The sequence below is a fragment of the Arvicola amphibius genome, chromosome 4 (assembly GCF_903992535.2).
Source record: "Arvicola amphibius chromosome 4, mArvAmp1.2, whole genome shotgun sequence".
NCBI classification, from domain to species: Eukaryota; Metazoa; Chordata; class Mammalia; order Rodentia; family Cricetidae; genus Arvicola; species Arvicola amphibius.
In genome coordinates this window covers 91693840-91710048 of record NC_052050.1, presented here as the reverse complement: position 1 = coordinate 91710048, position 16209 = coordinate 91693840, and the positions used below count along the sequence as shown (strand labels likewise).

General features: G+C 51.3%; 1 pseudogene; it reads right to left on the bottom strand.

Annotated features, from left to right (window-relative positions):
- Window positions 1-9054: 9054 nt before the first annotated feature.
- On the bottom strand, window positions 9055-9572 carry LOC121677158 (annotated as a pseudogene).
- Between the last annotated feature and the right edge of the window lie 6637 nt (window positions 9573-16209).

Sequence of the window (16209 nt, the reverse complement as noted above, 5' to 3'; positions counted from 1 at the left end):
GAAGGCATGCACTCACGCACACCTGCGCGCGCACACACACACACACACACACACACTTAGGGATTTAGGTGTTCCCCTACTATGTTTTTAGGCCTTTACAAAGTTGTTTGTTTCTTGGTTTTTGGTCTTTTAAGACAGGGTTTCTCTGTGTAGCCCTAGCTGTCCTGGAATTTGCTCTATAGACCAGGCTGGCCTTGAACTCACAGAATTCCGCAGGCCTCTGCCTCCCAAGTGTTGGGATTAAAGGCGTGGGCTGCCAGGTTAAAGTTTTTCTTAGTTACTATGTCTACACCACTGTGTATGTGTATTTGTGTGTGTGTGTGCATGTGTAAGGATAACTTGCAGGAGTCAGTTCTCTTTCTATAATCTGGGGCATGGAGATGGAGCTCAGGTAGTGATGTTTGGCAGCAAGAACCTTTTACCAGCTTAGGCATCTCAATGCTTGCTGTCTATGAACCTGGGTATTGGAACCCAGGGTGTGGTGTGCTCATCACTTCTGTGATCTCCCAAATTTGAGAACCTCTCCCACCAAATAAATAGACTAAGGCCCATACTAGTCACCTGGTCTGGAAAGTGGGCTGGAACCACCCATCAACCTCTCTCTGCTGAGACGCCTTCTCAGAGCCCAGAGTTTTAGAAGGTTCTTTTCTGCCCTGTGTGGTGGTGCACACCTTCAATTTCAGCACTCCAGAGGCAGAGGCAGGTGAATCCCTGAGTTGGAGTCTAGCTTGGTCTACAGAGCGAGTTTCAGGACAGCCAGGGCTGCACAGAGAACCCTGTCTAAAATAAAATAAGATAATAATCCTAGTTTTGTGGGAAGGAGTATGTGTGGATATGTGTTAATGAGTGCTGTGCCTGCAGAAGCCAGAGGATCAGCTCCCTGGAAGCAGAATTACAGGTGGTTGTGAGCCAACCAGCATATGTGCTGGGAACAGAACTGCTCAGAACACTCAGAACTCTTTCCAGCCTCCAAGCTGATACAGTCTTGCTAAATTTTACTTACTGTGTAGGCTGTGTGTATATGGGCACCCAGGTATCACTGCATGTGTGAGGAGGTCAGAGGGCAATTTGCAGCAGTTGGTGCTGCTCTTCTTCCTCTCATGGTCCCAGGAGTTAGAAGGTCAGGCTTCTTGGCAAGTACATTTTTACACACTGAGCCATTTGGTGGCCAATGGAGATGGCTTTTCTGCAGTCTCCAAGTCAGAACTAGGAGACGCTTTAGATCAATGGCCAGTTTCCAGTACTCTGCAGATGGGGTCAGACCTGCCCAGCTCATCTGCCTCCTGGGGCAGGGATTTCACAGTATGTTATGAGGGAGTGGCTGCAAAGCAAGGCTAATAGAGCCCAGCCTGCCTAGAGACTCCCTCTTCCAGGGGCCTCCAGGAATCTGGTCACACAGGTTTGGTTAGGTGTCTGAGACTGTTGCAAGCTTGGGTCTAGGGGCCACCAACTCTACCCTCTGCAGCCCCAAGCCTGGAGTATCTTCCCCAGCAGTAGACAAAGTCTACTGCCTTTGGGTGTTGGAGGCCAACTCACCGTGGTTTGTTGGCCCTGGATATTTTGAGTTTGAGGACTAAGTTCTGCATCCAAGATTGGGAGAGTTGGTTAACCTATGGAAGGCTTTGCCAGGTAGCCCACCATTGCTATAGATAGCTCTAGAACCCCTGACAGAGTCGTGTGTGGTAGTACACAACCCATTAAGGGTTAGCTTTCTCAGCTGGGTGGTGGCATTGCAAGCTGTAACCCCAGAGGCAGAGTCAGACAGATATCTGTGAGTTCAAGGCCAGCCTGGTCTACAGAGTGAGTTCTGGGACAGCCAGTGCTGTTCGGCAGAGAAATTCATCTCAAAAACAAAACAAATAAACAAACAAAAAATGAAAGAAAGAAAGAAAACAGTAAGCATTCTCAGGGAGCAGAGGCCAAAAAGTCCCCAATTTCTCGGTGGCCCCAAAGTGTGGGGTGCTCCCTATCTTCTATCTAGAAACATAGCACGGAGCACCCACACTGCCATGGACTCATCAAGCACAGTGAAGTGTGTGTTGCAGACAGGGATGCACCTCCCCTTGTGGTTGGACTGGTCCTCAAGTGGCTCAGGCAGCAAGTCTTCCACTGTTTCTTTCTAACACAAGCTCCATTCAGGTCTGGGGGGCAGTAAATGTGGGGAAGAACCCCCACATTCCAGAAGCCTGAAGGACTGGGTGCTGCTTCTTGGGGGGACTCTAGGCCAGGCTGCAAAAGTCTGCTTACGAGGAAGCCCTTGGCTTTCCTGGAGTCTACCTGGGTAGCCCTAGAGTTCCATTATGTTATCTCCTGGTCTATCTGAGACCAGGAGAGTCAGTTGAGTCCTGGGAACTAAAGGGTTAAAGTTTGGACCTCTGGACTGGAACACAGTAACACTGATGTGGAGAGGTAGGGCCCCTTTAAGCAGTTACCATCTCATTGAGACTTTAACAGGTCCTCCAGAATCCCAGCCCCCATCTCCGCAGACTAGGAAGGGTATGAGGAATTTTCCCCAATGCTCTAATCGCTTGAGGAAACGGAGGTGTGCCCCACCCCCCACCCCATCTTAAGTAACTAAACAACATTCTTTGTCTTGGCTGAGTTCATCACGAGCCAGGATTCAGTTTACCTGAATGTGGCCTAGGTGGGTTAATTTGCTGTCCTCACCGGGGACCTCAGGCTACAACCCCCATTGCCTTTCGAGAAGCCTGAGGGCTCACCTGGCTTTATAGTTAGAGGAGCCGGTTCCTTAGCTCCGGAACCTTCAACGACTGCTAAAGGAAGACTGGAAAGCCCGTAATCCTCAGCAGCTCACTAGTCACTTACTATAGATAGGAAACAAGCCCAGAGCCCTAAAAAGGCTGGGCTGTGTATACACACAGGCAACAGAAAACACCTGATTTCTAAGTCTGCCGCTCCCTCAACAGGTCAGGAAAGCAGGCCTCTGGGCGTCCATTCATCAGCAGGGGTGGTGGATTGTAAGGTGGTTCCTTTCCCTGCCAACCTTACACCCCCTGGGGAGGTCCCTACAACCTGTCCTTTCTTTGGACAGAACCTCTCTCCTAGTATGTGTGAACGTGCGTGTGTGTACACACTTTGTGTGAAGCAGCTTTCTTAGTGCTGGGGTCCCTACTGTGGAAAACCTTCAGAAGCCCAGGCTCCCACCCCCATGCGGTCTCAGACAAAGGTATTCTGTCAAGAGCAATGTAGTTTCACCTGCACACCTGGAGAGGTCACAACCACGGACTGGGTAACAATTAACTTTATTATCAGTTTTGATCAGCTTTCATCCTCCAGCATACGGCTCTCCAGTTTGGTGCACTCCCACAAGAGTTGTCTTTAAAAGATACGTTCACTGTCTCTCCTGATACTTTCTGCTTCCGGGCAGAGAAAAGAGCTGGGCACATGAGAGAGAGCAAGCTAAGGAACACAAAGAAGCAGAGAGACAGTCACTAGGGAAGACAGGCATACTTTCTTCCTGTAGCAGGTTAGTGTGTCAGCTGCTGTCCACGGGCTCACAGACCACTCAGGGCCCCAAGTCAGTGAAGGACAGGATCTAGAAAAGTCTTCTGGGAAGAACAGAAGGAAGGCGGGACCGGCATGGCCTAAGACAGGCTTGGTAACACAATCCTGCAACCCAGCTACTTGGGTAGCAGAAACAGACTCCAAGTTCAAAGGTAGCCTGGTCAACGGAGAAGGCTTAGGCTGTATGAACTTGATAATGGAACTTGGGAGTGTGACTTCATGTGATAAAAGTGTCTTTTGTTTGTTTGTTTGTTTGTTTTAAAGGTCTCACCACGTAGTTCTGGCTAGCCCAGAACTCACTCTGGAGACCAGCCTGACCGGGCTGACTATCAACTCAGAAATCCTCTTGCCTCTGCCTTCCAAGTGCTGGGATTAAAGGTGTGCGCCACCACATCTAGCTGATAAATTATCTCTGCAAACATGATTCACTGAAGGATCTCAGTATGAAGTCAACTTGGATTCAAGAAAGGCAGTGATAGAAGTCCTTTCCTAGCACGGGAGGACGAGCAAGGTCCTGCCGGAGCAAGGCAAAGCCAGAGCTGTCTCTGCTGCTATTGACACTGTCAGTCTTTTTAGGCCTCTGGCCACCAGCACTGTTAAGAGAACAAATTCCTATTGTCCCAGGCCGTTAGTTTGCATAATTCCTTATTGCAGTCACAGGAACCTAATAAATTGATCTTCTTGCTGACGGGACTGGGCTCTCAGAGGTCCTCTAGGGTCAAGGCTGGCTTCCTGACACCACTCCTGAGTGGCTGAAGAGGTCTGCCATCCACCTGGTTACCTGAGCCCAGGCGACCTGTGGAACAAAGAGAACATTATATTAAGTTGTACTGGCTGCACAGAAACCGGTGTGGGGGTGAGAGGCCTGTGTGGCAGGAGAGAGGAGTTTCTACTCAGGAATCTACCTAGAGCTCTCTTTCCCCATGGGGGTGACTTCACAGCCTTCTATGCGATCATCTTGTCTAGTATCAATTATCCATCATCACCCGTTGGGGGTTGGGGGACCCTTGGATCTATTTCAGTTTGACTCATATGGCTTAGGAGTTTCCAAAGGTAAGCTAGGAAGGTCTTAGCCTTGCACACAGACTGGACAGGGGACAGCATGGCATTCTGGACACTGGCTGCAGCATCTGAAGTTTTGTTTTCAAAGCCCAGCTTGGTGGCTGCAGACTATTACACCTACACTCAGAAGGCTGACAGGTTAATCGAATTGCTGAGTTCAAAGCCAGCCAGCACAACCGTAGCAAAGAGGTCTTGTCTCAAAAAACCAAAAAAGAATCAAACTGCTGGTGTCATCCTTTTGACCAGGGTTTCTTCCTTAGGCAACAGCTACTTTTATCAGCACTTAGATGAGTTTCGTTCTCAAATATCCTAGGGAGACGCTGCAAGACTGGAGGGCCAGAGAAGGGGTGGCAAAGTCCCTAAATCTTTTTTTTTTTTTTGGTGTTGTTGTTTTTGAGACAGGGTTTTTCTGTGTAGCTTTATGTAGACCATGATGGCCTCGAACTCACAGAGATCCACGTGCCTCTGCCTCCCGAGTGCTGGGATTAAAGGTGTCACCACCGCACGGCTTTTTTTTTTTTTTTTTAGAAAGTGTTTTGAGACAGGGTCTCACTAAGTAACAAAGGCTGACCTTTAACTCGTGATCCCCCTGCTTAAGCATCCCTAATGTTGGGGTTACAGGAGTGTGTCACCAGCCCCATCTGACGTCCCTCATCTTAAACTGAAGGTCAGTTTTATTTCTTCTCCCCCCCACCCCCCCCACCCCCCGCCTTGGCTGCAGTCCTGGCACTCTTCTCTCGTCCCCAACCGAGGTCTGGCCCTGCCTTCCGAACCTGCCTACCAGTGTCCAGGCACGGACTCACCCACTTGTAGCCCAGCGGAGCCAGGCGATCAGCAGGGTGGCGATAGGTAGAAGTAGGGAGGCGGGGGCGGGGGCGGGGGCGGCAGCGGCAGGGGAAAGGCGGGGAGCGGCCAGGGCTCACGGGGCAGCGGCGGCGCCAGCAGGGTGAAGGGTGAGGGCCGCGTGGGCAGCGGGGGCAGCGGCTGCGGGGGAGATTCGGCGATCAGCGGGGGCCGGCCGCGGGCGCCCACGGGCCCCGGGATGGCAGCGATAGCTGCCTCGGGAAGCGGCGGCAGCGGCAGGTGCGCAGGCGGCGGCGCGGGCGCGGGCAGGCGCGGCAGGTCCTGCAGGGCGAGCGAGGCTGGGGGCGGCGCGGGCGCGCAGACCTCGGGCGGCAGCTCCGGCAGCGCCAGGTGGACCCCGGGGCCCCAGGGCGCCAGCAGCTCCGGGCGCAAAGGGAGTGCGGGCAGAGGCGGTAGTTCGGCCAGAGCGAGAGCCGAGGGCGGCGGCGGTCCTGAGCTCAAGCCGGGAGGCAACCCGGGCAGCGGAGGGTGCGGCAGGGACGATGCGGGCGGTGGGGTGGGCGGCAGGGACGCGCGGGCACGGCTCAGCCGAGAGTGCACGCGGCCGCGCCGCGGGTGCGAGCGGGAGCGGGAGCGGGGCCACCGCGCCGCCAGCTTGGACGCCGCTGCCACCCCAGGGCCCAGTGAACGATGCCCGCAGCCTGGGAACGAGATCCAGGAGCCCGCTGAGGTCCGCCCAGCCAATTGGAGTTGCCTGCAACACGTTCCAGCCAAACACAAGCTGGTGCGCTTACTGCCTGGGCACCCCAACCAATCACCGTATCCCGCGGTGCCTCCTTCGCCTTCCGCTATCCTTCGAGGTGCATACGCGCCCTGGGCGCCCCCTCCTGGCCCGATGGTGCTCAGAGACCATGCCCCACCAGTATAGAATGTGCCACAGTAATTATTGCGATTTATCAATGGTGACTCTGGATTGAAGGATACTTTCATCACATTTTCTTTTTTGAGACAAAACGTCCCAGGCTGGTATCAATACGTAGCAAAGTATGGCATCCCATTCATGATCCTCCTACTTGCACCTCTTAAATCTGAGATTACAGACCATGACTAGTTTATAGAAGGAATATCATAATTCAAAAAACAAAGTCTTGGGCCTACTAGATGACGACTACGCCTACTAGTTGTCTCCAAACCTGACGACTAGAGTTCCGGAGACCCCCAAAGTGGGAAGAGAGAAGTAATTCCTATTAGCTGTCTCTGAACCCCCCCTCCAAACCCGTGACACAACCACACACACAGTAAATAAAGTACTCTAGCGCAATGTTTTGGGTTGAGTACGCAAAGTGCTTTCCGTAGCATGCATGAGGTCCTGAGTCCAGTCCTCAACCTTACATAAATCAGGTGTAACGTCTCTAACTCAGGGGAGATGGAGGCAGGGGGATCACGCTCAAGGTCACCCTCCACCACTAGCCAAGTTCAAGGCTAGTCTAGGGTAGATGAGATGGGGGGGCGATATGCATTATATACGTTAAAGTTGCCAATAATTGTAAGTGACAAGCAGGTGAGATTCTGGTAAAGAAAAAATAAATAGTGGTTCAAGCCTGTAATTCTAGCATCTGGGAGGTGGTGGCAGGAGAACCAGGAGATGAAGGCCAGACTCAGACATAGCAAGTTTAAGGCTGCCTTGGACTACTTGGCATTCTGCCCCATACATGAAATGAAGCAAAGAGGAAAAAAAGAGGAAAAAGGAAAAAAAGACAAAAGGGTTAATCTCTTCAAAATTGGTATTGGAGGACGCTGGATAGATGGTTCTGTAGTTACGAGCACTTTGCTCTCGCTCTCTCTCTCGCTCTCACTCTCCCTCTCTCTCGCTCTCTCGCTCGCTCTCTCGTTCTCTCGCTCTCTCCCTCTCTCTCTCGCTCTCTCTCTCGCTCGCTCTCTCGCTCTCTCCCTCTCTCTCGCTCTCTCTCTCTCTCTCGTTCTCTCGCTCTCTCCCTCTCTCTCTCGCTCGCTCTCTCGTTCTCTCGCTCTCTCTCTCGCTCTCTCTCTCTCTCGTTCTCTCGCTCTCTCCCTCTCTCTCTCGCTCTCTCTCTCTCTCTCTCTCGTTCTCTCGCTCTCTCCCTCTCTCTCTCGCTCTCTCTCTCGCTCTCGCTCTCGGTTTTCTCTGTAGCTTTGGAGCCTGTCCTGGAATTTAAAGGTGTGCGCCACCACCATCCAGCGCATTTGTTTCTCTTGCAGAAGACCGGGGTTTGATTCCCAGCATCTACAAGGTGTCTCATAGTCATCTGTAACTTCAGTTTTAAGGGATCAAGTGCCCTCTTCCAGCATACATACATTTGGGCAAAACAGTCAACACATATAAAATAAGATTTTAAAAATTAAGAAATATTTGGATGCCAGATGATGGTGATGCACACCTTTAATCCCAGCACTCGGGAAGCAGAGGCAGGCAGATCTACAGAGTCTGGTCTACAGAGCAAGGTCTAGGACAGTCAGGGCTACACAGAGAAACACTATCTTCAAAAAGCAAAACAAAACAAAAAGATTTGAGGCCGGCCTGGTCTACAGAGGGAATTCTAGGTTAGCCAAGGCTGCACAGAGAGACCCTGTCTTGAAAGCAAACAAAATTTAAAAAAAAATAATAATTTGGAATTGGAATATTAGAGCTTTTATTAGGATAATTAGTGACACCAGAAGGTTCAAGGGTTAATGGCCCGAGTGGCCCAGAGAGAGTGGCTGCAATAGTGTGCGTCCCTAGCGTGTTCAAGACCCTGGACTCCGTCTCCAGCATGGGATATGGGGTATCGGTATCGTCTATGGACCTCCCTGAGAGCTGCCACTGGGAGCAGGTGGGGTAGGCTCACAATCCTGCTCTTCAGCAAGGAGGAAAGCCTTGTGAAGTAGAACATATAGTGAGACGAGGAGGAGAACCTGGGAGAAAACCCTTTGAGGTCTGGGCTCAACTTCTTAACCTCCATTCTGAACCTTTCCTTGGAGGCCTGTGTGTCCACATTTGCAGCTCCAAGAGGAGGAAATGAAGACACCCAGCAGCATGAGCTAACATGGGTTAAGGACGAGTGACTGGCTTTAAGAAATATTTGGAAGTGTTCTCTAATCTGCTAGAGTAAGGATTTCAAGAAGCCTTGGCTGTTTGGGAAGGCATTGTGGGACCTGTGCCCTTATACTATTTAGAGATCAACAGACTCAAGTAGACAGTATTTTTAATTGAGGTGATTTTTTATTTAGTTTTTTTTGTTGTTGTTCTGGAGCCTGAATCCACACAATTGAACTCTGAGACTGAGCTATATCCCTGGTCCCTGGTGTCTATAATTGTTTGAGATAGCTAATTTAGTTCATCAAGTTTGTAAGCCATTTTAAATATCTGTACTTTAATGAGCATTAGTCAAAGAATGTGGAAGTAAATTCTATAACTAAATTATTAATTCAGTGACATCTTTAAGGAAAAATACTGTTTTAATTATAAACTGATTGGCCTATTAGCTCAGGTTTCTTATTACTCTTATAACTTATATTAACCCATAATTCTTGTCTATGTTAGCCATGTGGCTTGGTACCTTTTTCCGTGAGGCAGTCACATCTTGCTTCCTCTGAGGCTGGGTCACGACACGGAAAAATACTTTTTTTTTTAAACATAAGCAATTTTTAATGAAAACTATGTATGAAATGCCCCCACTTCTGTATCTTCCCAGTCGTTTCTTCCGTGTATTTACCCTTCCCCTTTCCTACTTGTCAGGACCTGGCTTTCCTTGCCTCTGCCTCCGAGTGCTGGGATTAAAGGTGTGCGCCATCACCACCTGGCTTCAGGATCGTCCTGTGGTCTTTGTCGTCCGGCTTTATCCTGGTGATACCCACCATGCTGGGTGGATGCCCACATGGACAGTTGTAACATTAGCCTTTTCTCACTGCACCTGTTCAGTGTAGGTGATGTATCTCTTCCTGTACACTTGGACTACTTTGCCAATCTGCTGGTCTTTGTTGTGTTCTCGGACAACCTGAGCTTCATCATCCTTTCCAATGGACACAGATCAAACACTGTGCTTCTCTCTCAGCTCTTTGGAAAGATGGGAAGACACGATCTTCTCCTGAATGCGAGAAGGTGCATTGAAATGCCGTTTGTTGTTCTTGCTTCGGTCAGAGGTCACAAGGGGATTGAACTTCATTTGGGCTGCTGTGATTCCAGTAGAAAATATTTTTGAGCCTGGGGTGGTGTCTCCTGCCTGTAATCCCACCACTTGAGAAATGGAAGCAGGAAGATCAGAAGTTCAAAACCAGCCTCAGCTATATAGCAAGTTAGAGGCCAGCTTCTAATTTATGTAACTGGGTTACATAAGATCCTGTCTCCAAAAGCCTGGTGAAATGGCTTGGCAGGCAAAAAAACTTGCCATATAAGCCTGACATGTAACCAGGCTTTAAGGACTCAAACTCACAGAAGAAGGGGAGAACTACCTCCCAAAGTTGTCGTCCAGCCTCCAATGTATGGCACACACACACACTGACCATCACACACTATCATACACATGCAAAAATAATAGTAAATTAAATTAAACTAGAAAACATATTTGGGGCTGGTGAGATGGCTCAGTGGTTAAGAACATTGCCTGCTCTTCCAAAGGTCCTGAGTTCAAGTCCCAGCAACCACATGGTGGCCCAAAACCATCTGTAATGAGATCTGATGCCCTCTTTTGGCCTGCAGGCATACACACAGACAGAATATTGTATACATAATAAATAAATAAAAATAAATAAAAAATTTAAAAAGAAAACATAATATTTTTATTTTTATTATTTTATGTGCGTTGGATGTTTTGCTTGCATGTGTCTGTATACTATGTGCATGCAGTACTGTTGGAGGCCAGAAGAGGGAGTCAAATTGCTGGTATTCCAGACGGCAATGAGCCGATTTGTGAGCGCTAAGAATTGAAATCTGGTCCTCTAGAAGGGCAGCCAAGTGCTCTTAGCTGAATCATCTCTCCAGACCCCACCTTAATTTTTTGAGACAGGGTCACTACCTGTAGCCTGTGCTTGGCCTTGAACTCTGAATTCTCCTGCTCAGTTTCCCCACCCTGCTTCTACCTTTCAAGGTTAGAGTATAGCCACCACATCCAGCTTCTTTAACAATTTAGGTGAATGATTACAAATTAAAACAAGTTCTAAAGTGTTCTTTTGCATGGCAAACACTCCCTAAATCCTAGACCCTCGGGACCCTATTCAGGGGCAGTCTTTCTTCCCCAGTGCTGGAGGCCAAACTCAGGGTCTTGAACATGACCGGGACATGCCACTGAGGAACATACCCAGCCAAAAGACCCCTAAACTGGACTTGTTTCGCCTAGACTGGAGACAGGTTCGGAGTCTGGTTTGTTGTCATGTCTTCCGTTTTGAGTAGAGCGTCTGGCAGAGTCACATTGTCACCTGATGAGCTGTGAGTCAGGATGGGCCACTCTCATCAAAATCAGCACTTCTTCATGACACAGAGGCAACAAAGAATCCTACAGCTTTATTGCTACTTCAGCCCAGAGGATAGCACAGGCAGGGCAGTGTCCTGGGCAAGTCTTGAGATACCCCAGCTGTGCTCCCCCAGCCATGCTCTAATGCAGAGACCCTGGGGACGGGCAGGGGACAAACTCCACACTCAGCATTTCCCAGAAGGGCAGTGTCCTGGGGAGAGGTAGAGCAGCATCTCAGGCACTGGGGGTGTCTCTGAGGTCATCACTCAGCAGTCTAAGGGCCATGGAGTCTACTACCCCTGCCAAGGACTGGGGACACCTGTGGAGAGATGACAGTAGTGGCCCCTAAATGGACCATGTGGGCCACCATGACTCCTCTTACCTCTGTAACGGTTTCCTAGCTGGCTCTTGGTATCAGCCTTCACTTCAGGACCCCCTACAACACAGAATACAAGACAGGGGCTTGTGGGACACCAGGGGACTTCTGCCTACCCAGCTCCTTCACCCCAGACTTGTAGAGATGCTCACTCACCAAAATGTTCCAGTCCCAGCTCTGGCCTCAGGTGCCCATAGGGTCCTGGGAAAGAAGGGTTAGGGTAGCCAACTTACATAGCCCTGGGTCCCCTTCCTTTCCTCCAAATCTCAGCACAGCATTCAGGTTGGGCTCAGGTATGCTCCCTCCTTCCCTACACAGAGCTGTGGGTGAGGCCTGGACTCAGGGCCTGATACCGCCTACCCACCCTCTTTCACATACCCCATTTACCTGCCTGGTTCCCAAGGCCTGCATATCCATAGCCTGGCTTCATTCCAGCCCCCCAGGGCTGGAGGGCTGGCCAGGGGGAGCCCTGCAGGGCTTCAGCCTGACCTGCAGGGGGAGAACTAGTATGGGTAGTATACTATCCCCTAGAAATGGGCACTCAGGAGGTCCCTGTCCCTCTGGCTCTGGAACCCTCTTGACTGCCCTTGCTGGATTATCATCATCATCATCATCATGTTACCATTTCTCCGTAGGGTTGGAACTGTTGTCTTAGGATACAGAAGAGTCTCCTCCCCAAATACTGCAAAAGATCCGTTATTTATTCCTACCCAGCTCCTGGCTATGGTCCATCCCCTTCCTCACTGTATCTGGTACCCTGGGTCCAACTCACCATTCCTAAAGCTACTGGCTATGGGGAACCCTGGAGGATGAAAGAGAAGGTTTAGTGGGGGTGGTAATAAGTCTAGCTTTCTACCCCAAGTCTCAGCCCCCACACCCATCCCCTCCCCAGACACCAGACTGCAGGATCTCAGGGAAAATTCCAGCTTTCAGAGCTCCATTTCCATAATGGAAATCTGCAGACAGGGCAGCAAGGAGATAACAGACCCAGCAATTCAAATTAAAGAGGCAGAGTCCCAACCCCTCCCACCGCAGGAATGGAATTTCAGCTACTTGGGAGACTGAGGCAAGAGAATCAAGATCTCAGTGTCCGCCTGGGCTATACAAGTCTCTATCTCCAAACAGAAAGGAAAGGCTGCTGAGATGGCTCAGCCAGTAAAGCACTTGCTGCCTACAGTGCACACCTGATGTGCTGACTTCAGTTCCCAGAAGCCGCATAAAGGTGGGGAAAACTGACTACATAAAGCTGTCCTCTGATGCTGGGCAGTGGTGGCACGTGCCTTTAATCCCAGCACTCGGGAGACAAAGGCAAGTGGACCTCTGTGAGTTCCAGGCCAGCCAAAAGACCAAAACATAATAATGATAATAATATCAAAAATAGAAAGTAAAAAGAAGGAAGGCTGGGGTGTTTGGCAGCTCCATCCCCCTGGCTCCCTCATCTGCCTCCTCATCCAGCCTGCCCCAGATCTGCTTTCCTGCTGCTTCTCCAGAAGGCTTCCCTGACTTCCCTCTTGGGCAACTTCTAAAGCTGCTTTCTCCCCAACTTCCTCCTGACTGTCACCGTACCCATCTCAGACAGGGTCACAACTGTCACTGGCCACCGTCGTGGAGGAGTGGAGGTTGGGTGAATAAGAAACAGAACAGTGACGGTGCATGCCTGTAAGCCTAGCACTCTAGAGGTACATGCCTGTAAGCCTAGCACTCTAGAGGTACATGCCTGTAAGCCTAGCACTCTAGAGGCAGAGGGGCAGAGGCAAGCAAAGATTACTATGAATTCTGACCAGCCAAGGCTATACTGTGAGATTCTGTCTTAGGAAAGAAGAGAGAGGGAGAGACAGAGAGAGAGAGACAGAGAACAGAGAGAGAGAAAGAGAGAGAGAAGAGAGAGAGAGAGAGAGAGAGAGGAGAGAGAGAGAGGAGAGAGGAGAGAGAGAGAGAGAGAGAGAGACGGAAATAAAAAGTCTGGCCAGGAGACAGAGTTGCTTGAGGGCTCACCAACTTTCTGCAGCTTGAGGCCACGGAAGCCTGAGGGAGAGGAGACTGTGGGTCAGAAATGACCCTGGCCTTTCCCTCCCCTCTTCTGGAACACAGAGGAAAGAGATGGAGGAAGGGAAGGGGAGGAGAAACATCATTCTCACCTGGTTTTGCTTCAGCTCCATAGCCATTGAAGGCCTGGTAACCTGTGAAAAGGGTGTAGGTCAGGGTGGAGGTCAGTGATGGAGGGTGGAGACGGCAGATCTCCTAAGGGACACATGCTGACATTAGGAAGTAGCAGGACACATACTTGAAAAAGTAGCAGGAACTGCCCTGCTTAAATGGAGCAGAGTCAAAGGAAGAACAGAAACAGCAAGAGATTTTGATGCAGACTGCAGGGGGGTCTTCCTGGCTTTAGGGTATCGAGGCAGCTTGAGGATAATGATGATGGCAGGACCTGATACCCAAGAGAGACAGGAATAGAGAAGCTGAGGGTTTGTCCCTCTGAGATTCAGGACTTGGAGACAGACAGATTCGCACCTGCTTTCTGAGGCTTCAGTCCCCACTGGATGGCAGGGGTTGGTGCTAGAATGAGGGACACAGAAATGAGCCCTGCGCTGGGTCTCTCAGAGCTTCAGAGAATGTGACATTAGAAAATGCAGCCAGGCCCAGCCCCTCCCGGTGTCACGTGCCTCCTGGCGCCTCCCTACCCCCAGGCTCCACACTGACCTGGGAATTTACCATTCTGCCCTGGGGGTAGGAGCTGGGATTTCAGGCCCCAGCTACCTCCTTTGTCTGACGAGACTCCTGGAGTTGGGGACCTGGGGAGGAGCTGTGGTAGAGCAACCCCACCACTGCAGGGACCTAGATTAGAGAGAGCGGGAGGCAAAGTGTAAGGAGCTGGCTCTGGGTGGTTCTTCACCATGTGCCACTCGGGACACGTGGGTAGGACAAGCCATGGTTTGCAGTGGCTTTCAGGACATTCACTGCACTCCCAGAGACATCTACCCGGTGAGACAGCCATACTGCTCAGAGGGATAAGGTAGCTGAGCCGGGCAAAGGGCGCTTGCTGTGTCAGCCCACCCAACCCCTCCGTCTCCCAGCCATGCCCTCTGACCCCTCTCCTGACCAGACTGGAGTACTCACCTGGCTGGGCTGCCCTTCCATGTCCATTGCTGTAAACTGGGGAGGAAAAGCAGTAAATGAAGGGCAGGCTGGGGGTGGGCCTGCAGGGGAGGCAGGGGAGGAAGGCAGGAGTGAGGAGGGGCTTTCTCACTTGCCTGTCTTTGGAGGTTTCATTGCCCCTCCCAGGCCTGGTGGAGACAGAGAACTGATCACATATACACACCAATCCCTGGGAGTGAAGCTTCTCCTTCCCCCCACCCCCATCCCTCCCCACCCCTGCCGCCCCCGACACTCACCTGTGAAGAACCCCAGCCTGTTCTCGGGCATGGACCCTAGGAGGAAAGCAGGCTATGAGAACCAGGCTACCACTGGGTGTGGGAATAACAAGGGAGGCAGAAGGAGGGACAGAGAGGGCCTCACCTGGCTTCAGAAGCTTCCCAGGCCTGAGGTGAGGCGAACAGAGCATGGAGGACCCTCCCACCCGCTTGCCCCTGCCCCTTCCCAGGACCATCTGTGCCTGAGGTGCCTTCTTCCCCTTTCTGTGTCCCTTACCCGGCTGTGGTCCTTTGCCTTGGACGGCTCTAGTTCCCAGCCCATTTCTGTACCCTGTGGAGACAAATGGGGTTACCCCTCCTCCGAAGACCTTCCTCTGATCTCTGTCTAGCATCTGACCTATGCATCTACGCCTCCTCCCCTTCCTGGTCCATAGTTGATGGGTACTACAGGGTCTAGTGGGCAGAGAGAGATGGAGGACAGGTTTTGCAGAAGCCAGGGGTCCCTTCGGGTAGGTCCTAGAGTGAATATCTATCCTCTGCTTTCTCTGTTTGACTCTCCCAGCCCCTCGTTCCCTATCCCCAATCCCCTAGACCTGCTTATTGCCATTCTGAACTGGGAGGAGGAGGGAGAAGTGAGCAGAAGATGGAACTAGCAGTTAGAGAGGAAGGGACTTTGGCCTCTCCTTTAGTCAGGCCAGAAGCTAGAGACTCCTTTGGACCTGGCCCTGCAGGCCTGACGGGGGACAGTGACTGGACACCAAATACAAACTCCCTTACCCAGCTGGATTCTATGCCCATGTCCATTCCGAAATCCTGGGGATACAGATGGAGGGGGGCATTAAAAAGGGAGGGAAGTTGGGGGGGGGATGTGGGGGCAGATAGGCAGAAATTCAGGCTAGAGCTGGCCACACCTGGCTTCTGGGGCTTCGTGTCTGTTCCATAGTCTGAAAGAGATACAGGTACAGGTGGGGGATGCTGGGTCCCCTGCCTCTGGGCCTCACAAGCCTACCCTGCTCCTACCTTGTCTGTAGCCATTTTGACCAGCAGGGCCTATGGGAGGACAGGGAAGATGCTATAGGGCCGTGGAAGAAGAGACCAGAATGAGGGGTCCCTTAGCATCTCTCACCTTCCTCCCTGGCTTCATAATCCCCAGCATTCCTACTGATTTACATATTTCCTTCAAAGGAACTAAGGCCGGACTCCTTGAAGACAGGTCTAGGAGACCCCCTTTCCCACCATGAGCTGAAGGACTAGGGTGGTGAGGACAGAGAGAGGGAGAAGGAATATGGACTCTCTTCACCTGGCTTCTGAGACTTCCCACCTACTCCTACATTTGGCAAGAGACAGAGAGGGGCTGACTGGAGTCCCCTCAACCCTCTGTCCTCCTGATATCTGTCCCTAACCCTCCTCCTCATCTGCCCAGTTTCCCAACATCACCGTAAGACACACGCCCAGGAGACCACACCTGGCAGGGCATCCGGTCCATTTCCATTCCCATAACCTGGGGAGAAAGGGATGGGGTGAGACCCGGCCTCCAGAGAAGGGGCCAGGGGGAATAAGGGCTATCCCCTCCTCTGGACTCCTAAGTCTCCAGCCAGGAGGC